The 18,440-nt window shown below is 49.8% G+C and overlaps 4 non-coding genes across 4 annotated transcripts; 2 read left to right on the top strand and 2 right to left on the bottom strand.

Annotated features, from left to right (window-relative positions):
* Positions 1-6,220: 6,220 nt before the first annotated feature.
* trnaa-agc (transfer RNA alanine (anticodon AGC)) lies at positions 6,221-6,293 on the top strand. Its single transcript has one exon. It is a non-coding gene; the product is annotated as a tRNA-Ala (tRNA).
* Positions 6,294-7,051: 758 nt separating this feature from the next.
* trnap-agg (transfer RNA proline (anticodon AGG)) lies at positions 7,052-7,123 on the bottom strand. Its single transcript has one exon. It is a non-coding gene; the product is annotated as a tRNA-Pro (tRNA).
* A 1,286-nt stretch (positions 7,124-8,409) lies between these two features.
* Positions 8,410-8,482, top strand: trnaa-agc (transfer RNA alanine (anticodon AGC)). Its single transcript has one exon. It is a non-coding gene; the product is annotated as a tRNA-Ala (tRNA).
* A 758-nt stretch (positions 8,483-9,240) lies between these two features.
* trnap-agg (transfer RNA proline (anticodon AGG)) lies at positions 9,241-9,312 on the bottom strand. Its single transcript has one exon. It is a non-coding gene; the product is annotated as a tRNA-Pro (tRNA).
* Between the last annotated feature and the right edge of the window lie 9,128 nt (positions 9,313-18,440).

Raw genomic sequence — 18,440 nt, 5'->3', positions numbered from 1 at the left:
TCTTATCAATAGAAAACATCTTTAAATCAGCCTGCATGAATAGCTTCTCATTGGCTGCACTACATAGATGAACAGAGAGATGGGGCCTCATTTGGGAAAGCACAGCAACACTTAATTCTGTCTTATTAACAAGCATTGCCGCTACAAGTGAAAGACTGAAGTGAAATAGAGTGGGGACGAAGGCAGTGAAGAGAGAGAACGTGGGAAGAAGAGAAAAACGCAAGGGAAAAAAGCAGCGTCGTAAAAGAGGTGACGGAGCTGTCCTCTCTATAAGAAAGGTGCCATTGAGCCCTGCTCTCGCTTACGGCCACACCCCCTTGAGCAGGCCCTCTGACGTCACAGGGGCCGTGGTCAGCGTGAGAGCAGGAAGAAGGAGAGGAATAGAGCATTTGTTTGTCTCAAGTAAGACTTTGTTTTTTGTGAATTTTTGTGGTTTTTTGTGAATTTTTGGTTGATTTTTGAAGCCCTCCCCTTCAGCCTAGCGCTGTTTGGGGAGGGGAGAGACTTTTGGTTTTTTGTTGTTGCTTTTTTGTTGCTTTCTGAGTCCTGTTTGTGTTTTAATGGAAGGAAAAGACATGGAGGCAGAGAATGTTATTGTAGTGGAGGAGGAGAGTGGTGTAGGAAAGAGAAGGATGATGAATTCGGATCGACCCCCCCGGCGGGTTTTTGCAAGGGCGCATACTGTTGTGGTGGATGTGAGCGGTGTGGAGAAACCATCTGCGGGTGCTATTATTGCAGCGGTGCATGGCGTCTGTGGGGAGGGCTCTCTTTTTGCCTGCCGCCCCCAGACGCCAAAAGAGTTTGAACTGACTCTGTACTCAAAAGAACACGCGGACCCTGCCGCTGGCTGGAGCAGAAGGAGGTAGTGGTTTCCTTCCTCCACCTCCCGGCATATATCTCAGACGAGACTATCAAGGAGAAGCTGAGTAGCTGGGGGGTGAGAGTGATTTCGGACATCAGGATGCGCCACTACCCTGGGACCACCATTGCTGATGGCATGTAGCCTCGTTGCCATACAGCACCCGCTTCGCCACGGCAGAGGGGGGGCAGTACTTCAGGGTCCTCCACGACCAGCAACAAAGGGTCTGTCATGTCTGCCTGGACTCGGGGCACATTGCCAAGGACTGCCCCGAGTTCCTCTGCTATGAGTGCAGACAGCCCGGCAACCGCGCCGGAGCCGGAAGATCCAGCCGGAGCAGGAGCAGCTGCCCGCAACGCCGAGGTGGTTGAAGATGGACTACGAGTGGCCGCTGCAGCTGAGCATGGAGAGTTGCCAGCAGCGGCGCCCCAGGACCCCAGTGAGCCAGCAACGCCCCAGCCGGTGATGGGGGAGAGGCAGTGGGAGGCCCCTCCAATCCTGGGTACAGCGCAGCAGAAAGGAGCCGGGGACCAGCCAGCATCTCCACCAGCAGGGGCGCCCCGTTGCCCTAACAATCCTGCTGCATCCCACTCTGTGCCGCAAGAGAAGCAGAGGGAGGTTGCTCCACAACATGTGGCAGTGCAGGGTGGTGCAGCTGAGATCCTACGGGCACCACCACCACCAGAGGCGGCCCCTCAGCGTACCAGTGGGCTTTTGACACCCCAGCCTGTGCAGGGAGAGAGGCAGAGGGAGGAGGCGACGGCACCAGCACCACCACCACCATCACCGTCAGCGGTTCCCAAGCTTACCAGTGAGCCAGCAGGGCCCTCTTCTGGGTCCAGGCATGAGAAGCCTGCTGGGGTCAGCAAAGGCGCTGCTGCGAGGCGTGTGACCAAGCGGCAGCGGCAACGGCGAAAAGACCCTGGCAAGGTGGACATAGGCCCAGACGAAAAGACGCCCGAGGACCCAGAGGAGCCTGAGGGGAAGCGCCCGGTTGCCCTGCAGCGGCCACAAGACACTGCCCTGCCTGGTGAGGGAGCCTCTTCAATACTCGGTCAGGCACCGTTGGCAGAGACTGTGGAAGGGGAGTTGGATATGGTCGTGGGAGGAGAGGTAGGGGAAGTGGTGGAAGAAGGAATGGAGGATGGGTGTCTGGAGATGGATGGGGCAGGGACAGAGGAGGGGGAATTACAGGGCATGAAGATGGAGGGGGAAGGAGAGGTGGTGGAGATGGATGGGGTGGAGAGGGAGGACAGGGAGGAGGGGGAGAGGAGTGGGCGAGCCGGGGTACAACCGCCTGGGCCCTCGAAGGCCGGGATCCAGTGGCACCACGTCAGGCCTCAGCCCAACCTCAATCCCAGTTCAAGAGTTGTCCGCAGACCCATCCTTGATGTCTCTGCGGTGGCGGAGACAGGAGGTGGGGAGGAAGCAGCAAGTGTTGGCAATGAGAATGTGGCAGAAAGGGCGGGGAAACTGTTGTGCGGGCCGGAGAATTAACTTCACTCTTTCCTGGCCATATACGTGATGGCATCTTTCGCCTCTTTAAATGCCAACGGGCTGAGGGACAGAGCGAAGCTCGGGGCAGTGTTAGCTCTGCTGGGGCGGACGGATGTTGTCTGCCTCCAGGAGACCTTCTGGGACGAGGAGTGTGTCCAAGAGGTGCGAGCACAGTGGGACTGGGAGCTGTTTTACAGCAATGCCTCCAGCCTGTGCAGGAGGGGGGTGGCCGTGCTGGTGAGGAGGGGAGTGTACGAGAGCGTAAGGCTCCTGCACCGCGACACGGACGGCCGGCTCCTGCAGGTCTGTCTCGGGTTTCTGGGACAGTCCGTGCTGCTGAGCAACATCTACGCCCCCAATGGGGAAGCTGAGCGGCTCGCCTTCTTCAAGCAGCCAGGGCTGGTCGTCGGAGATTTTAACTGTGCACTGAGTGCGCTCAATGTCGCGGTTGGGATGACCTTTAAGAGCAGCGCTGCTCGCAGCTTCCTGGAGCACAGTGCGGAGGCTCACGGGTTCGTGGATGCGTGGTGTCAGGCTTATGGTGCTCGGAGGGACTTTTTTCGGCGGCAGGTCGTTGAAGGTGTCTTGAGACAGAGCCGGATCGACCTGTTGCTGGGGCACATGAGTCTCTTCCCGTGCCTGAGCCGTATGCGCTATGTGTTCACGACCCTGAGCGACCATGCTGTGCTTCACTTCTCTGTAGCAGGGGCACAGGAGGACCGGGGCCCCTGCCCCTGGTGCTTTAATAACGCGCTCCTGGGGGAGGCTTCATTCTGTCAGGGCATAGAAGACCTAATCCGGCAGCAGCTGCAGTGTCCCCTGTATAGGTCAGAAAAGCTGGTCAGGTGGGATAATCTCAAGTACGGGATCAAAGAGTTCAGTATCTCGTATGGCCTGTCCCAGGGGCGGGAGAAGGCCAGGCGGGAGAGAGAGCTTCGGGCTCGGATCACCTCAGAGCTCGGGCTCCTGGCAGATCACGGCGGGGGCTGCGAGCTCTTGCTGGAGCTGAGGGGTGAGCTGCAAGCCCTGGAGGAGGAGAAGTGGAGAGGAGCCAGGGTGCGCAGCAGAGCCCAGTATCTGGCAGAGGGCGAGAAGAGCACGAGGTTCTTTTTCGGCCTGGAGCAGGAGAGGCAGCGCAGCTCCTTCATTGAGGAGCTGGTGGGAGAGGACGGTGTGCGGCTCCCTGCCCCCGAGGCCGTTAGGAATGAGGTGTTTTCTTTTTATAGTGCGAAGGGGTGGATGAGCAGCAGACCCGGGCCATGCTGGCTGAGGTGAGTACCCGCCTGTCACAGAGCGATCGTGAGCTCTGTGACAGTGCACTGAGCTTGGAGGAAGTGCTTGAAGCACTTCGGGGCTCGTCTCCTAACAAGAGCCCTGGGTGGGACGGGCTCTCCTCCAAGCTCTACAGACACTTCCAGCAGTCTCTGGGGCCCCTCCTTCTGGAGTTGTTCCAGGAGATTGCCAGGACCGGCGCTCTGACCCCATCTATGAGAAGGGGGGTGATCTCTCTTGTCTACAAAAAGCAGGGGGATCCCTCCCTTTTGAAAAAGTTTCACCCGATCAGCCTGTTGAACACGGACTATAAGATCCTAACTCGTGTTCTCTCCCTCAGGCTCGGGAAGGTTCTGCCCAGGATCCTGTCGCCTTCGCAGACCTACTGCCTCAAGTGGAGAGACATTGCGGACACGGTGTGCTCCATCAGAGATGTTGTGGACCTTATGCGGGAGCAGCCGAGGGGTGGATACATCCTGAAACTGGACCAGGAGAAGGCCTTTGACAGGGTGGAGCATTCCTTCCTGTTTGAGGTCTTGAAGAGCTTTGGCTTTGGCGAGGCCTTCATCTCCAGGGTGAGGCTCGTGTACAAGGGGATCGTGAGCTGTGTCAAGGTGAATGGTTCCCTCACGAGCTTCTTTCCAGTGACCTTGCCTGGGGGCACCGGCACCTCGTTGATATACCAATATGCTGACGACACCACACTGACGTTGGCAGAGGTGGCGGAGATCTCAGCCATTTTGGAGGTGGTGCAGGCCTACTGCGCTGCCTCGGGCGCCAAGGTAAACTTGGAGAAGTCTGAGGTCATGCCGGTGGGGAGGGCAGACCTTGCCCCGCTCTTCGGCTACCCTTTCAGGGTTGAGACGGGTCACCTGAAGGTCCTTGGCATCTACATTAACGCTGATGAGCAGGCCACTGGGCTTCTCCTGTGGAAGGAGAAGCTCATTAAGATGAGGGCCAATTAAATTGGCAGCTCTACGAGGCTGGCATATCCAAGGTCAAGGATCTTTTTATGAAGTAAAGGACGGATTTCTGTCCCACCCAGGCTATTGTCGACGCTGTGCGAGAGGTCGACGACGAGCTGCCTGTCAGTAAGATCCGTCAGGATTATGAGCAGCTCAAACTCGGTCTCCCGGACAGTTGGCTGGAGAAGCTCCATCTACAAGACGGGGCAGCAGGCCCGGCCTGGCCAGAGCTGAGGGTGAAGTGGGGGGACCATGGGGTGGACCTCCTGGGGTGCACCACCAGCATGTTCTACAGGCTGATGGTGGCGAAACGCTTCAGAGTGCCGGTCTCAGAGGTGTTCTGGGGTAAGATCTTCCCCCAGCTCGAGCCAGGGCGTACTTGACGTATCTGCTGGATGGCCTGTTTCGCTCTGTTCGAGGAGCTGTTCTTGACGGGGTGCCCTGGAAAGAGCTGTTCCTCTTTGGGTACCGCGGGTCTGAGGGTTGGGGTTAACGCCATTTTAGTGAACCTCCTCCTCAGCCTAGCGAGGACAGCTGTCTGGGAGAGGAGGAACCTCATGATGTACAATGGCCTGAAGCCAGACCTTGTCAGGCTGTACATTGCCAGGGTGAAGGACTGCTTTTCTCTCAGCCTGGCCTACTGCAGGGCTGAGAGGCAGATGGCCGACTTTCGCAGGATCTTCTTAAAAAATAACATCTTTGTGGACCTGCGGGAGGAAGGCCTGTACTTCCGGCTCTGAGATGGGGGTGTCTTTGAACAAAAGACACACTCGGCTCCACCCTTTTCCACCCCTGAATAGCATTGGCGAGTTGAATAGCATTCAATTCACATCGAATAGCATTGGCCCCTGAATAGCCCCTGAATAGCATTGGCGAAGCTCAGCACTGGGCCACTGGGCACAATTTCCCACCGTTTCCATAGTGTAGTGGCTATCACGTTAGCTTCACATGTGGAATGTCCCCAGTTCAAAACAAAGCAGCTTTTTTTGTTACCACGCACACTGTTTGGGGATTCGCCTAGCGCTGTGATCGAACAGACCCACTCACCTCTTAGTGTGGCGGGATCTGCACAGTGCATGTCGCAGTGCTTTCTGATTTCACTTCAATGTGCTTCCTGATGTCGAGTCGTGTGCTGTGCAGAGGCTCTGAAAGTGAGAGCAATGAAAAAGTGCACAGCGCTGTGAAAGAAAACACAGAGAAGTGAAAGGCAGTCCTTTCTCTAAGACCGGGGTAAAATTAGCTTGAAGTTCGAAAACGATTTTGGCACGCCTGTAGTGCTTCCGCGAAATTCCGCGAGTTACAAAAACACTTGATTTGTGTATAAAATGCATTGTGAATGCTTTCTCAGCATTCACTTTGTCATTTTTATGACTTTTTTTTACCACGCTCAAATATTGTTTTGTCCATATCTTCACAATGGAAGCACAGAACGTCTTCAAACCAAATGCATTTTAAAGACCACAACTTGTGGAAATTTCCAAATTCTCTACATCAAACTTTCAGTGAGCTAATTTCGTTTTTCATCGATGCGTAATTACGCACTAACTGGAACCCGGGGGACCGCTGTGTGCACATGTTCAAAATGCGACAAATACTGTAAGACATGATGCCAAGAAGCATGAAGCGAGGGGGATTAGCTCAAATGGTAGAGCGCTTGCTTAGCATGCAAGAGGTAGCGGGATCGATGCCCGCATCCTCCAGGTCTGAGTTTGGATCTCCGGAAGCCCGGTGCTCTTGTTTAGCTTCTGCGACTTCTGACAGGTGCTCCTCCGTTGCGGAGAGAATGTCCTTCAGTTGTCAAGCGTTGAAGGGCCACACCTCCATCCCAACCTCAGTCTGCACTGAGTGCGTCTCCGGCATTTTCTCGTCCAATTTGTCAGCTTAGCAAGTGAAAAGTATATCCGAGTGAAAACAGTGCTGATAATACTCTCACGAATTGTTAGAAGACGTGCTTTTGATCATCGATTGCTTAACAATCACATTCGTTCGACTTGAGCCATCAAGCTCGTAGTTTTCCTTCAAATCTTGAAAGCTCTCAGTGAGAACATCATAGGCTGCAGGACGCCCCGTAACTTGATTACTTCAACAGAAAGAAGAGCAGACAGCTCGACAAATATGTGAGGCGCAGAGAGCGCAAGGCAAGCCGCACACGTTTCGGTGGCTGAGAGAGGGCAGTTTTTGCTTCTGCATTTCCCAAGTAAGGACGCATGACAACAAGCGATCGCGGTGCTCATCTACGACACAGTGGTGATGAGTTTTCAGTACGTGTTCTTTTGAACGAGCAATGAGGTTGCCGCCTTGGACAGCTGACTGCACGCTCTCATTGTGCCACGTGATGAGAATTCACCAGGCTCGTTCAGTCATTAGTCACATTCCATCGTTTGCCATAAGCAGACGCTGCGAAGTGATGTGGATATCAGTTCCCAGTCTTGTGGAAGAGGAGGAAAAGAGCACACGAGGGCTCATCCGGGAGTTGAACCCGGGACCTCTCACACCCTAAGCGAGAATCATACCACTAGACCAACGAGCCACAGCAGCACTTTTCATTTCAATCTGTCAGCGAGCTTGAGGATGGGGAGAGGCGCCATTCGCTCGTCCAGTCAGACCTTCATCAATAAGTCAAGAAAGCTGCAATTACACGACTGCCTTGCAGACGAAGGGCAGTGAACTGTGCCCGGTAAGAGGGGAACAAGCGGCACTAGGTGACGCCGAGGCATAAGTCCCAGCGAGGGGGGTTGGCTTGTATGGTACAGCGCTTGCTTTGCATGTGGGAGATAGCAGAATCAATTCCCGCATCCTCCAGGTGTGTGCTTAGAGCTTGATGTGCCGAAAGGTGTCCTTTAGCCTGTGGTCCCGCCTTACATGGAGAGCATCGTGCAGCTGTCAAGCGTTTCGCAGCCACGCCCCCTTTTCATCTTCTCTCTGGCTTAAGCGTCACTCCGCCCCTCTCTCTTGACATTTCATGTCAGCATGTCAGAAGTCCGAGTGACATTTTTAATGGCTGAGTGAGGGCACGATGCTGAAGCAGAGAGGCCACTTCAGCCACAGAGACTTGTGCTAGGTGAGATCTGAAAGACGGACTCGCAACAGAAACAGACCAAAAATGTATCGGTGAGATCAAAAGGCAAATGCAACATTCAGCAGAGGGCGTCTAAAGATTAGGGAACGGGCGACTGAAATCCATGTGAGGCAAACTTTCCGGTGTGTGTACTGCAGCTGGGCTTGTTGGCGTAATTGGTAGTGCGTCAGTCTCGTCATCTGAAGGGCCTGAGTTTGATCCTCACACAGGGCAGGGCCACTTCCTCTCTTGCTCTTTTCAAACACTTGCGGCAACTGTTCGCTCATAACCACGTCTGGAATGCGTGACCTTTACACGGGCGAGAAGCAACGCCGCATCCCTTTTCTAAAGAACATTCACATTCAGAAATAAGTCAAGAAATTTGCCATTACTTTCGCTCGCACTGCTGTCAGCCTGCCCATGTTGCCAAAGAAAGATTCACTCGGCGTCAACATGACAGAACAGCGATCACTTGAAAACAATGTTCCACACTCCGTAAGCAAGAACTTCAGTGTTTGCAGTCACCCGATATGCCGATAGTCAAAGGAGCGCAAAACACGAAGCGTCAAAAGACAAGATGAGTTGATGGAAAGAGCGTTGAATTGATGAGCACAAAAGTTCAGCTCGTACAATAGGCAACGAAGGTCTCAGCGTCGTCATCGCACTTGAAAGGACTGCCTTGCAGACCAAGGGCAGTGGGCGGTGCCCGGTAAGAGGGGCAGAGGCGGTAAGACATGATGCCGAGAAGCATGAAGCGAGGGGGATTAGCTCAAATGGTAGAGCGCTTGCTTAGCATGCAAGAGGTAGCGGGATCGATGCCCGCATCCTCCAGGTCTGAGTTTGGATCTCCGGAAGCCCGGTGCTCTTGTTTAGCTTCTGCGACTTCTGACAGGTGCTCCTCCGTTGCGGAGAGAATGTCCTTCAGTTGTCAAGCGTTGAAGGGCCACACCTTCTTCCCAACCTCAGTCTGCACTGAGTGCGTCTCCGGCATTTTCTCGTCCAATTTGTCAGCTTAGCAAGTGAAAAGTATATCCGAGTGAAAACAGTGCTGATAATACTCTCACGAATTGTTAGAAGACGTGCTTTTGATCATCGATTGCTTAACAATCACATTCGTTCGACTTGAGCCATCAAGCTCGTAGTTTTCCTTCAAATCTTGAAAGCTCTCAGTGAGAACATCATAGGCTGCAGGACGCCCCGTAACTTGATTACTTCAACAGAAAGAAGAGCAGACAGCTCGACAAATATGTGAGGCGCAGAGAGCGCAAGGCGAGCCGCACACGTTTCGGTGGCTGAGAGAGGGCAGTTTTTGCTTCTGCATTTCCCAAGTAAGGACACATGACAACAAGCGATCGCGGTGCTCATCTACGACACAGTGGTGATGAGTTTTCAGTACGTGTTCTTTTGAACGAGCAATGAGGTTGCCGCCTTGGACAGCTGACTGCACGCTCTCATTGTGCCACGTGATGAGAATTCACCAGGCTCGTTCAGTCATTAGTCACATTCCATCATTTGCCATAAGCAGACGCTGCGAAGTGATGTGGATATCAGTTCCCAGTCTTGTGGAAGAGGAGGAAAAGAGCACATGAGGGCTCGTCCGGGAGTTGAACCCGGGACCTCTCACACCCTAAGCGAGAATCATACCACTAGACCAACGAGCCACAGCAGCACTTTCCATTTCAATCTGTCAGCGAGCTTGAGGATGGGGAGAGGCGCCATTCGCTCGTCCAGTCAGACCTTCATCAATAAGTCAAGAAAGCTGCAATTACACGACTGCCTTGCAGACGAAGGGCAGTGAACTGTGCCCGGTAAGAGGGGAACAAGCGGCACTAGGTGACGCCGAGGCATAAGTCCCAGCGAGGGGGGTTGGCTTGTATGGTACAGCGCTTGCTTTGCATGTGGGAGATAGCAGGATCAATTCCTGCATCCTCCAGGTGTGTGCTTAGAGCTTGATGTGCCAAAAGGTGTCCTTTAGCCTGTGGTCCCGCCTTACATGGAGAGCATCGTGCAGCTGTCAAGCGTTTCGCAGCCACGCCCCCTTTTCATCTTCTCTCTGGCTTAAGCGTCACTCCGCCCCTCTCTCTTGACATTTCATGTCAGCATGTCAGAAGTCCGAGTGACATTTTTAATGGCTGAGTGAGGGCACGATGCTGAAGCAGAGAGGCCACTTCAGCCACAGAGACTTGTGCTAGGTGAGATCTGAAAGACGGACTCGCAACAGAAACAGACCAAAAATGTATCGGTGAGATCAAAAGGCAAATGCAACATTCAGCAGAGGGCGTCTAAAGATTAGGGAACGGGCGACTGAAATCCATGTGAGGCAAACTTTCCGGTGTGTGTACTGCAGCTGGGCTTGTTGGCGTAATTGGTAGTGCGTCAGTCTCGTCATCTGAAAGGCCTGAGTTTGATCCTCACACGGGGCAGGGCTGCTTCCTCTCTTGCTCTTTTCAAACACTTGCGCCAACTGTTCGCTCATAACCACGTCTGGAATGCGTGACCTTTACACGGGCGAGAAGCAATGCCGCATCCCTTTTCTAAAGAACATTCACATTCAGAAATAAGTCAAGAAATTTGCCATTACTTTCGCTCGCACTGCTGTCAGCCTGCCCATGTTGCCAAAGAAAGATTCACTCGGCGTCAACATGACAGAACAGCGATCACTTGAAAACAATGTTCCACACTCCGTAAGCAAGAACTTCAGTGTTTGCAGTCACCGGATATGCCGATAGTCAAAGGAGCGCAAAACACGAAGCGTCAAAAGACAAGATGAGTTGATGGAAAGAGCGTTGAATTGATGAGCACAAAAGTTCAGCTCGTACAATAGGCAACGAAGGTCCCGGCGTTGTCATCGCATTTGAAAGGACTGCCTTGCAGACTAAGGGCAGTTGGAGGTTGCTGTTTTGAGACGGAGGCATTGGGATGGTGGGCCGAGATCTATTCTTCTTAAGGAATTCTTCATCGTGAAAGATCGGTCCACAGGTCATCCAAATAACTCAGGGAATCATGTGCTACTGAATGGAGTGAAGTGCTGAAACACATGACATGCCCCCTTGATCTCACGTGCTGCAACATGCACAGCTACCGTCCACACCAGGCAGTGGGGCTTCAGCAGAATTTGCTACGCCACCTGCATTTACATATCCAGCTGCACACATATACATGGCCCTTCTTTCGTTTTCAGGATCTCAAAAAAAAGCTTAGCTTGGTTTTCCTGCCACCTGATTGACCTCATCTCCCTCAGAATGTGCCCCGCCACATTCATTGCTGAAGCAGGACGAAGGCTAACGGACATGTCAGAACAGTGAGGTTCAACGATCTCTCCAAAATATTGTGGTTGTAGTGGAAGAGATATGTTTTAAATTGTACCTTGGTATTTCAAACTCTCTCTAGAATGTTATCCATTTCGATTTTATTTTGACAGGAACTGTTAAAAGGCTAATGACACTAGATGAAAAGAGAAAAAAGAAAACACAACGTTTCAGCCGTGGAGGCTTCTTCAGGTGTGAGGGCTCCACGGCTGAAATGTTGTATTTTCTTTCTTTTCTTTTAAGCATGGAATAGACCTATTACTTGTTCCTTTGCAGCCTACACATGGTGATGCAGCTCCCCACCTGAACTGCTAATGATACTAGATGCCTGGTAGTTTGTGGTACTTGGTTATCGTCTTATGTGTGCTCAAACTGCATATGTGTTGTAGCAGCGAGGCTTATTAATAAGAAAGAATTAAGTGTTCTGAGCCTTCCCAAATGAGGCCCCATCTCTGTTCATCTCTGTGGTGCAGCGGCCCAGCACTGAGCTTCGCCAATGTGATTCAGCTGCTTCCAGTGCCTTTATTGGAGTGCGCTGATGGACCGTGTTCTCTCTCCAGAGACCAGCACGCCTGTCATGGACGGAGCAGGAAAGGCGGCGCCACATTCTACAGCCCTCTCCACGCAATCGATGAAATCGGGCTACTGAAGTGGAGAAAATCGCCTCTCCAGAAAGTGCAAATATCATCTTGGAGACTATAAATCCTATTGCCGAAGGTCAGCCCTGTCTACCAGAGTAACCCTCCCACAGCGATGATCAGCTCGTCTCACACGCGAGAAGTTTCGGTTGGAAACAAGCGCCCCCTCTTCTCGCACGTTTTGCACGTTCGAGTAGTTTTAATGCGGCTCTTTCGTACACGGTGCTGATCTTTTGGAAAGCAGGAGGCAAAACCGAGTCGAACCCGGGCCGCCTGGGTAAAAACCAGGAACCCTAACCGCTAGACCATATGGCAGCGAACAGCCATGCTGTTCCCGGCATCATCCGAGCAAACTACGTAAATATGAGAAAACACGCAAGAGAGTTGTCACTCAGAGTGTCGAAGGGTCGATGTATACTGGGGCTCAGTTGAAATGCAACGTCAGGACTTTTCCAAATTATGTCACACGAAGAGAGCACAGCCTTTTCCACCCTGCCATGCGTGTATCGGTAACTCCCCGTGATCGTATAGTGGTCAGTACTTTGCGTTGTGGCCGCAACAACCCCGGTTCGAATCCAGGTCACGGCAGAATAGGGGCGTCTGCTTTTACTACTTGCACGAATGAAGGCAAAAAAAAGCCAATCGATGTGAACGAACGGCGCTTTACAGAGGAGTACTGCCTGACTGGATCGTTGATGAGCGACAGAGGCCACTCCGACCCCTTCTTGGTTTTCTTCAATGACTTACTAAGGATCTTCTTCACATTCGCCCATGCAGGGGAAGCCAGTTACACCAAAGCAAACGCAGGAAAGTGCATTTCAAGCAGAGACCAGGAGGGACTTGTTTACACTGAGAGTGGGTGGAGAATGGAACAATGCGCCCAGCCCTGTTGCTGGAGCCGATTCTTGATGAGATCTTGGGCTCACTAAGAGGCCCCCTTTGGATGCTATTCTTTCTGTTGTTCTTGCAGGTCCTGCGCTGCTTTTGAGCCGACAGAGCTCGTCCTGGTCTGTAGGCACAGCCCAATTGCAAATGATCAGCTCCGCATACAGAAGGAACATGCATTTGGTACAAGAGTGCATGAAGGCACCGGAAATACATTGGGAACAAATGACAGGTCGCTCAAGACCTCTGTGAAGTACAGGAGCTTGCAAGAAGCAGCTGTTTCCGCCAGGTCTCGAACTGGGGACCATTCGCATGTGAGGCGAACGTGATAACCACTACACTACGGAAACGGTTGTAAACCGTGCCCAGCGGCCCAGTGCTGAGCTTCGCCAATGCGATTCAGCTGCTTCCATTGCCTTTATTGGAGTGCGCTGATGGACCGTGCTCTCTCTCCAGAGACCAGTACGCCTGTACCGGGGTAAAGTTAGCTTGAAGTTTGAAAACGATTTTGGCATGCCTGTAGCGCTTTCGCGAAATCTCTTAGAGTTACAAAAACACATGCTTTGTGTATAAAATACATTGTGAATGCTTTCTCAGCCTTCACTTTGTCATTTTTATGACATTTTTTTGACCATGCTCACATTTTCTCTTGTCCATATCTTTGCAATAGAAGCACAGAACGGCTTCAAACCAAATGCATTTTAAAGACCACAACTTGTGGATATTACAACAGCCTCTACACCAAACTATCAGTGAGCTAATCATCTTTTTTAAAACCTCCAGTTTTTCATCGATGCGTAATTACACACTAACTGGAACCCGGGGACTGCTGTGTGCACACGTTCACAACGCGAGAAATACTGTTCAATACGGCTTCGTGCGAAAAACCCATATATGACCATAGGAAGCAGAACAGCGCAGTCTCCAATTAGCCAGACTGTAAGCACGGGAATAAAGCTTTGTTTGATTTCTGAAACCCTTCCTTTACGTTCTATTTTCATTCAGGTGTGGTTCAACTATATTGACAATACTACTGACAGCAGGAAGTTTAAAATGTTCTTTTCTCAGCAGCTTATTAAAAACAGCTCCCATGATGTTCAAACCGACTTTTTACACAGAACACTGACACAGCTTTGTGTTCTGAATCTTTTTTTCTCGTGCTTTTATTTAATGTGGCACAATGCACTGGTATAGGGGTATTTTGTTAACAAACAAACAAACTACTGCAATGCTCTGCTCCCTGGGGTATCTAAATCTACTCTGAACAAGCTGCAGTATGTCCAAAATTCAGCAGCCAGAATCCTGACCAGATCTAGTGCAAGTGTTCACATTACTCCTATCCTGGAGTCCTTGCACTGGCTTCCGGTCAAATTCCGCGTAGACTTTAAAATCCTCATGCTCACCTACAAGGCTTTACATGGCTTGGCACCTCAATACCTGTCTGAACTTTTATCGCCCTACTCCCCACCTCGCAACCTCCGCTCTTCAAATTCTGCCCTCCTTACTGTCCCCCAAGCCCGTCTACATTGTATGGGCGACAGGGCCTTCTCCTGCTATGCCCCCAAGCTCTGGAACTCCTTGCCCAAGGATATTAGAGAGTCACCTTCTCTAAACTCCTTCAAATCCAGACTCAAAACCCTCCTTTTCAGAAAAGCCTTTACTTAACTGGTTCCATTCTTCACCCCTCTGCTCTTCTTAATACCATCTTCCACGGTCTCCTCTATTGTTATTGTTGTATTGTTGTAATTATAATTGTGTCCTGTCTTGTGAAATTTTCTTATTTATTGTTGTAGTCTTCTTATTTATTGTTATTGTCATCCTGTAAAGCGCTTTGAGAAGCCACCTTTAAAGGCGCTATATAAAATAAAGTTTATTATTATTATTATTATAAACCAATAGCATTTAAACCACAGCACCCACAATGCTGCAAGTAAGTGTTTTGCACACTAAGCAGGTCCTCTGACTTTTCCCAGCTTTGTTTTGGTTTTTTTAAGATAACAGTACAGGTAAGACACTGGGATAGGGGGGTCGTCTTCATGGCTCAATAGCATTTCAAATACAACAGCCACACTGCTGAAACCAAGTGTTTTACACACCAGTCTAGCCCCCTAACCTTATACAACCTTGCTGTGGCTGTGGCACCTTTCTTTATTTTTTTATGATTTTTTGAAGATAACACTACAGGTAATACACTGGGACAGGTGGGTCGTCTTCATGGCTCAATAGAATTTGCAGCCACACTGCTGAAACTAAGTGTTTTACACACCACACAGGCCCCCTAACCTTATGCAACCTTGCTGTGGCTGTGGCCCCTTTCTTTATTTTTTTATGAAGTTTTCAATATGGCACCATTAGACAAGCGGTACATGGGGATAGGGGGGTGCTATTCACGAGTCAATAGCTCTTCAAGCACAACAGCCACAGTGCTGCAACCAGGTGTTTTACACCAGACATTTCACCTAACCTTATACAACCTCGCTTTGAGTTGTAGAACATTTCTTTATTTTTTTTTACTGTAATCAAGTGTTGTGCTCACTAGTCAGGCCTCCTGACCTTTCACAGTCATGCTTTGTTGTGTGCAACTTTAATTATCTTTTTAGGATTTTTTGAACATGGCAACTTCCACCGAGATGGGTGGGGGGTGTTGGGGTGCTCTTCAATAGCTTTTTCATCTATACACACAAATGGATGTAACCAAGACACTCAGAACCTGTCACGCAGGGGCTGACTGCTGAGGATAGGGATCCAATGCGGTGCCCTTGGTAGGGTTGGCGTGAGACACAGGCATAATCGGAGTAAACAGGCAGGGGTCCGAGTCCGGGAAGGCGTAGTACAGGCATAGGCACAGAATCGACAGGCGAAGGCGTAGTCGAGGTACTGGCAGGGGTCGGAGTCCGGGAAGGCGTAGAAGTTGCGTCGGTAGACAGAGGTGTAAACGAAGAGACAGGCTTGGGTCAGGATCCGAGAAAGCGTAAAACAGGCGAAGGTACAAAATCGAGTGGCTAAAGCGGTAGTCGGAAAAGCGGGGTCGAGGTCCAGGGGAGAAGTCGTAGTAAGGCAAAGGCGTAGTTAGTACATAAGCTCCAGGAGAGAATCTCAATCGTGAGCAATGACCGGGGGACAGATGAGGGTTTAAGTAGAGGACTGATTGACGCATGGACGTTTGGTACGGAGAGAGCTCGAGGGAATGCGGGAGCGCTTGCCTGCGTGAGGGAGATTCGTGGCAAAACCAACAGAATCAACCTGAACTCACAGAAAAACAAGAATGCCCCCGAGACACCTGCACCCCCCCCGGACCACTCTGGTATCAACACCCCAAAACCCATCCATACCAGCTAACAAGACTCAGAATCGGTGCAACCCTCCAACCTGGACCAAGAGCAGGATGGGACAAGTACCTGCACCACACTACGCACCCCTCATCCAGACCAGCAGGACAGCCATACCACAGACAGCACCATCATGTAACCCCCCTGTTCATTCCAACAGAAAAGCCGAACTGACCCCCACCAGCATGGCGACGCTGCAGCTCTGGTTACACCAGCAGGCCCAATGGGCTCAGAGCTGGGGGACATACAGATGCAGCCATTCAAAATGCGTGGGCGATACCACATTATTTTCCGGTACGCTGTACGCAGTCTACCGCAAGTTACCATTAAATACCGCGAGTTACTGGTAAATACCGCTAGTTACCGTAAATTCTCCTATAATATGACAAGCAAAATAATAGTATCCGGAATTTCGGCAAGGTGGAGCTAATAAACTCAACCTCTCATGTTTGAGCTGTGGCCATCAAAGTCTTTAACGAAGGTATTACTAAAAGTATTAATAATGAATGACCTTGGACAAGCTGTAAGTGTAAACTCAAAGTATTGCCCTGGTCAACATTCTTTTTTTCATTGACCGTCTTTGTAAAAGTAACACCACAGCATTTCGCAATCACGCATTTGTTTCCAATCATGCAAAGTACAGTAATTTTTGAGAATCGATTCACCATGCCTTTCACATGCTCATAAAAGAGATTGATTTAGGAACATAAACATATTACTGTATGAAAACTGTACTGTATACAGTATGTATATGTGTATTTAATGTCTTAACTGTGCCCGTTTAAGTATTGAATATTCATATCTAATTTTACCACTGAAGGGAAATCTTAGTAGCTGAGCATAAAAAGAATAGGAGCATACTGCAACGCGTGTGAAGGCCATAAACGATATTAATTTTGGAACATAAACATACAGTATATGGCTGGTCTCGGTACTTTAAAGAAAACATACACGAAAGATGGTTTCATTATGACCAGAATCGGTCTTGAGATATTTTTAACTTGATTTACAGTATTTGAGAGGTATGTCTTAACACCGATTCTACAGTACGTAAATACTGCTCACGTATGTTTCTAGGTTTATATTATGCATTTCATACGGTCAAATTACTTTTGAGAAACTAATAAGAAGCGCGAAACGGTATGCCCAGGGCGTTTTAGTTTATTTTTACTGGAACTCTGCTTTAACAATGTCGCCGTGGATTGATTAGAGATATCAAGTACATACAAGTAATTTTTTAAATGTTGTAGTTCGTCTTGAAAAAATGTTACGAGTACATCATCTATCAACAATTACACAGGTTCTGTTTCCATATTGCGGATTTTGGTTACGTAATATGATTTTCTAAATTTCACGTTGTGAATATATGATTTGGGCAAACAGAGCCGCAAAGAAGTACATTATGGGTTGTTGTTTTTTTTTTGGAGTTTTATCTAGAACAAGCTATGCTTAAACCTTTGTCTGATTCTTGTGAAACTATCCACACGACAGTTACAGTACCTAGGAGTTGACTTCAGTGATGTCACTGATGGGATGTTTCTAAAAATCCTTCCTCTGTAAAACGTCTTCTCTAGTTGTCCTGCATATGTATTCGGTAATGAAGCTGTGTGTTCTGTCATGGAAATATAACTATCAAGGAAGACACAAAAGAGAGTTCTCACCTGAGTAAGGTCTTTATTTCAATATTGGGAGCCCTGTGGAGACATCACTCCTGCTCTTTGCTCAGTTCGTTTGTGACCTTTTTACAGTGGGAAGCATGAATTCAGGACACCTGGCACCCCCTCCACCTGAGCGAACACCACCTCTTTTTCCTGTCTTTCACCAGAATCCAGTCTCCTTATTCATGCATTAGTTCCTACAGCACAGGTAAATCCCTGTGGGCTGGAGCCCAGCATTTTTCTTAGGGTTTTTTTACAAGATTGGTCAACAGCTGGGTCACCTAAACAGCTGTCTATCACCCTAATAGAGAATGGCCTAAAACTGTGATTATAGCGAGGAGCATACAGTTATTTCCATTCTAATACATCTGAGTTACACTCAGACTGAAAGCAGGGCTATTTACCCATGCCAATAAACCTAAATAATCACCTCTATCAAAGGGGATTACTCCCATGAGCATCTTTTATAGCATTACAATCCCAACATGAGCTCTGGTTATTATTTGTGGCTGACTGATAAAGTATTGATTCCATATCCCCATTTTATGTAAAGTAAAGCTCCTTACACTTAACAGGTACACTGTCGCCCCCCCCTCAGGAAGCTCAACAAACACAGAAACAGTGACAATATAATAATTAATGTTCACTCAGTCTCTGGTGCAGTGGTTCGGTGTCGGCGCAATGCGTAGATCCAGCGATCTCATCCTGTCACTCAGATGGCAGAGTCGGTAGTCAGTTGCACTTGATATGGTCCTTCCCAGCAGGGTTGCAACATCTGGCAGGGTATATCTCCCTCACCACACCCACTCGCCAGGTATCAGGTCGTGTCTTCCCTCTACTGGAGGTCTCCAAGTGTCCAGCACCTGTTCACCAGCCCCGTGCACCACTTCAATTAACAACCTACAATACTACAATAGAGAATTAGCAAATTCAACAATCCATTAGCCAAATTCATCCCTCCAGGAAGTTTC

The sequence above is a fragment of the Lepisosteus platostomus genome, chromosome 5, assembly GCF_059453375.1.
Source record: "Lepisosteus platostomus isolate fLepPlt1 chromosome 5, fLepPlt1.hap1, whole genome shotgun sequence".
Lineage (NCBI taxonomy): Eukaryota > Metazoa > Chordata > Actinopteri > Semionotiformes > Lepisosteidae > Lepisosteus > Lepisosteus platostomus.
The sequence above is the reverse complement of the archived record's forward strand: the minus strand, read 5'-3'. Positions and strand labels throughout refer to the sequence as shown.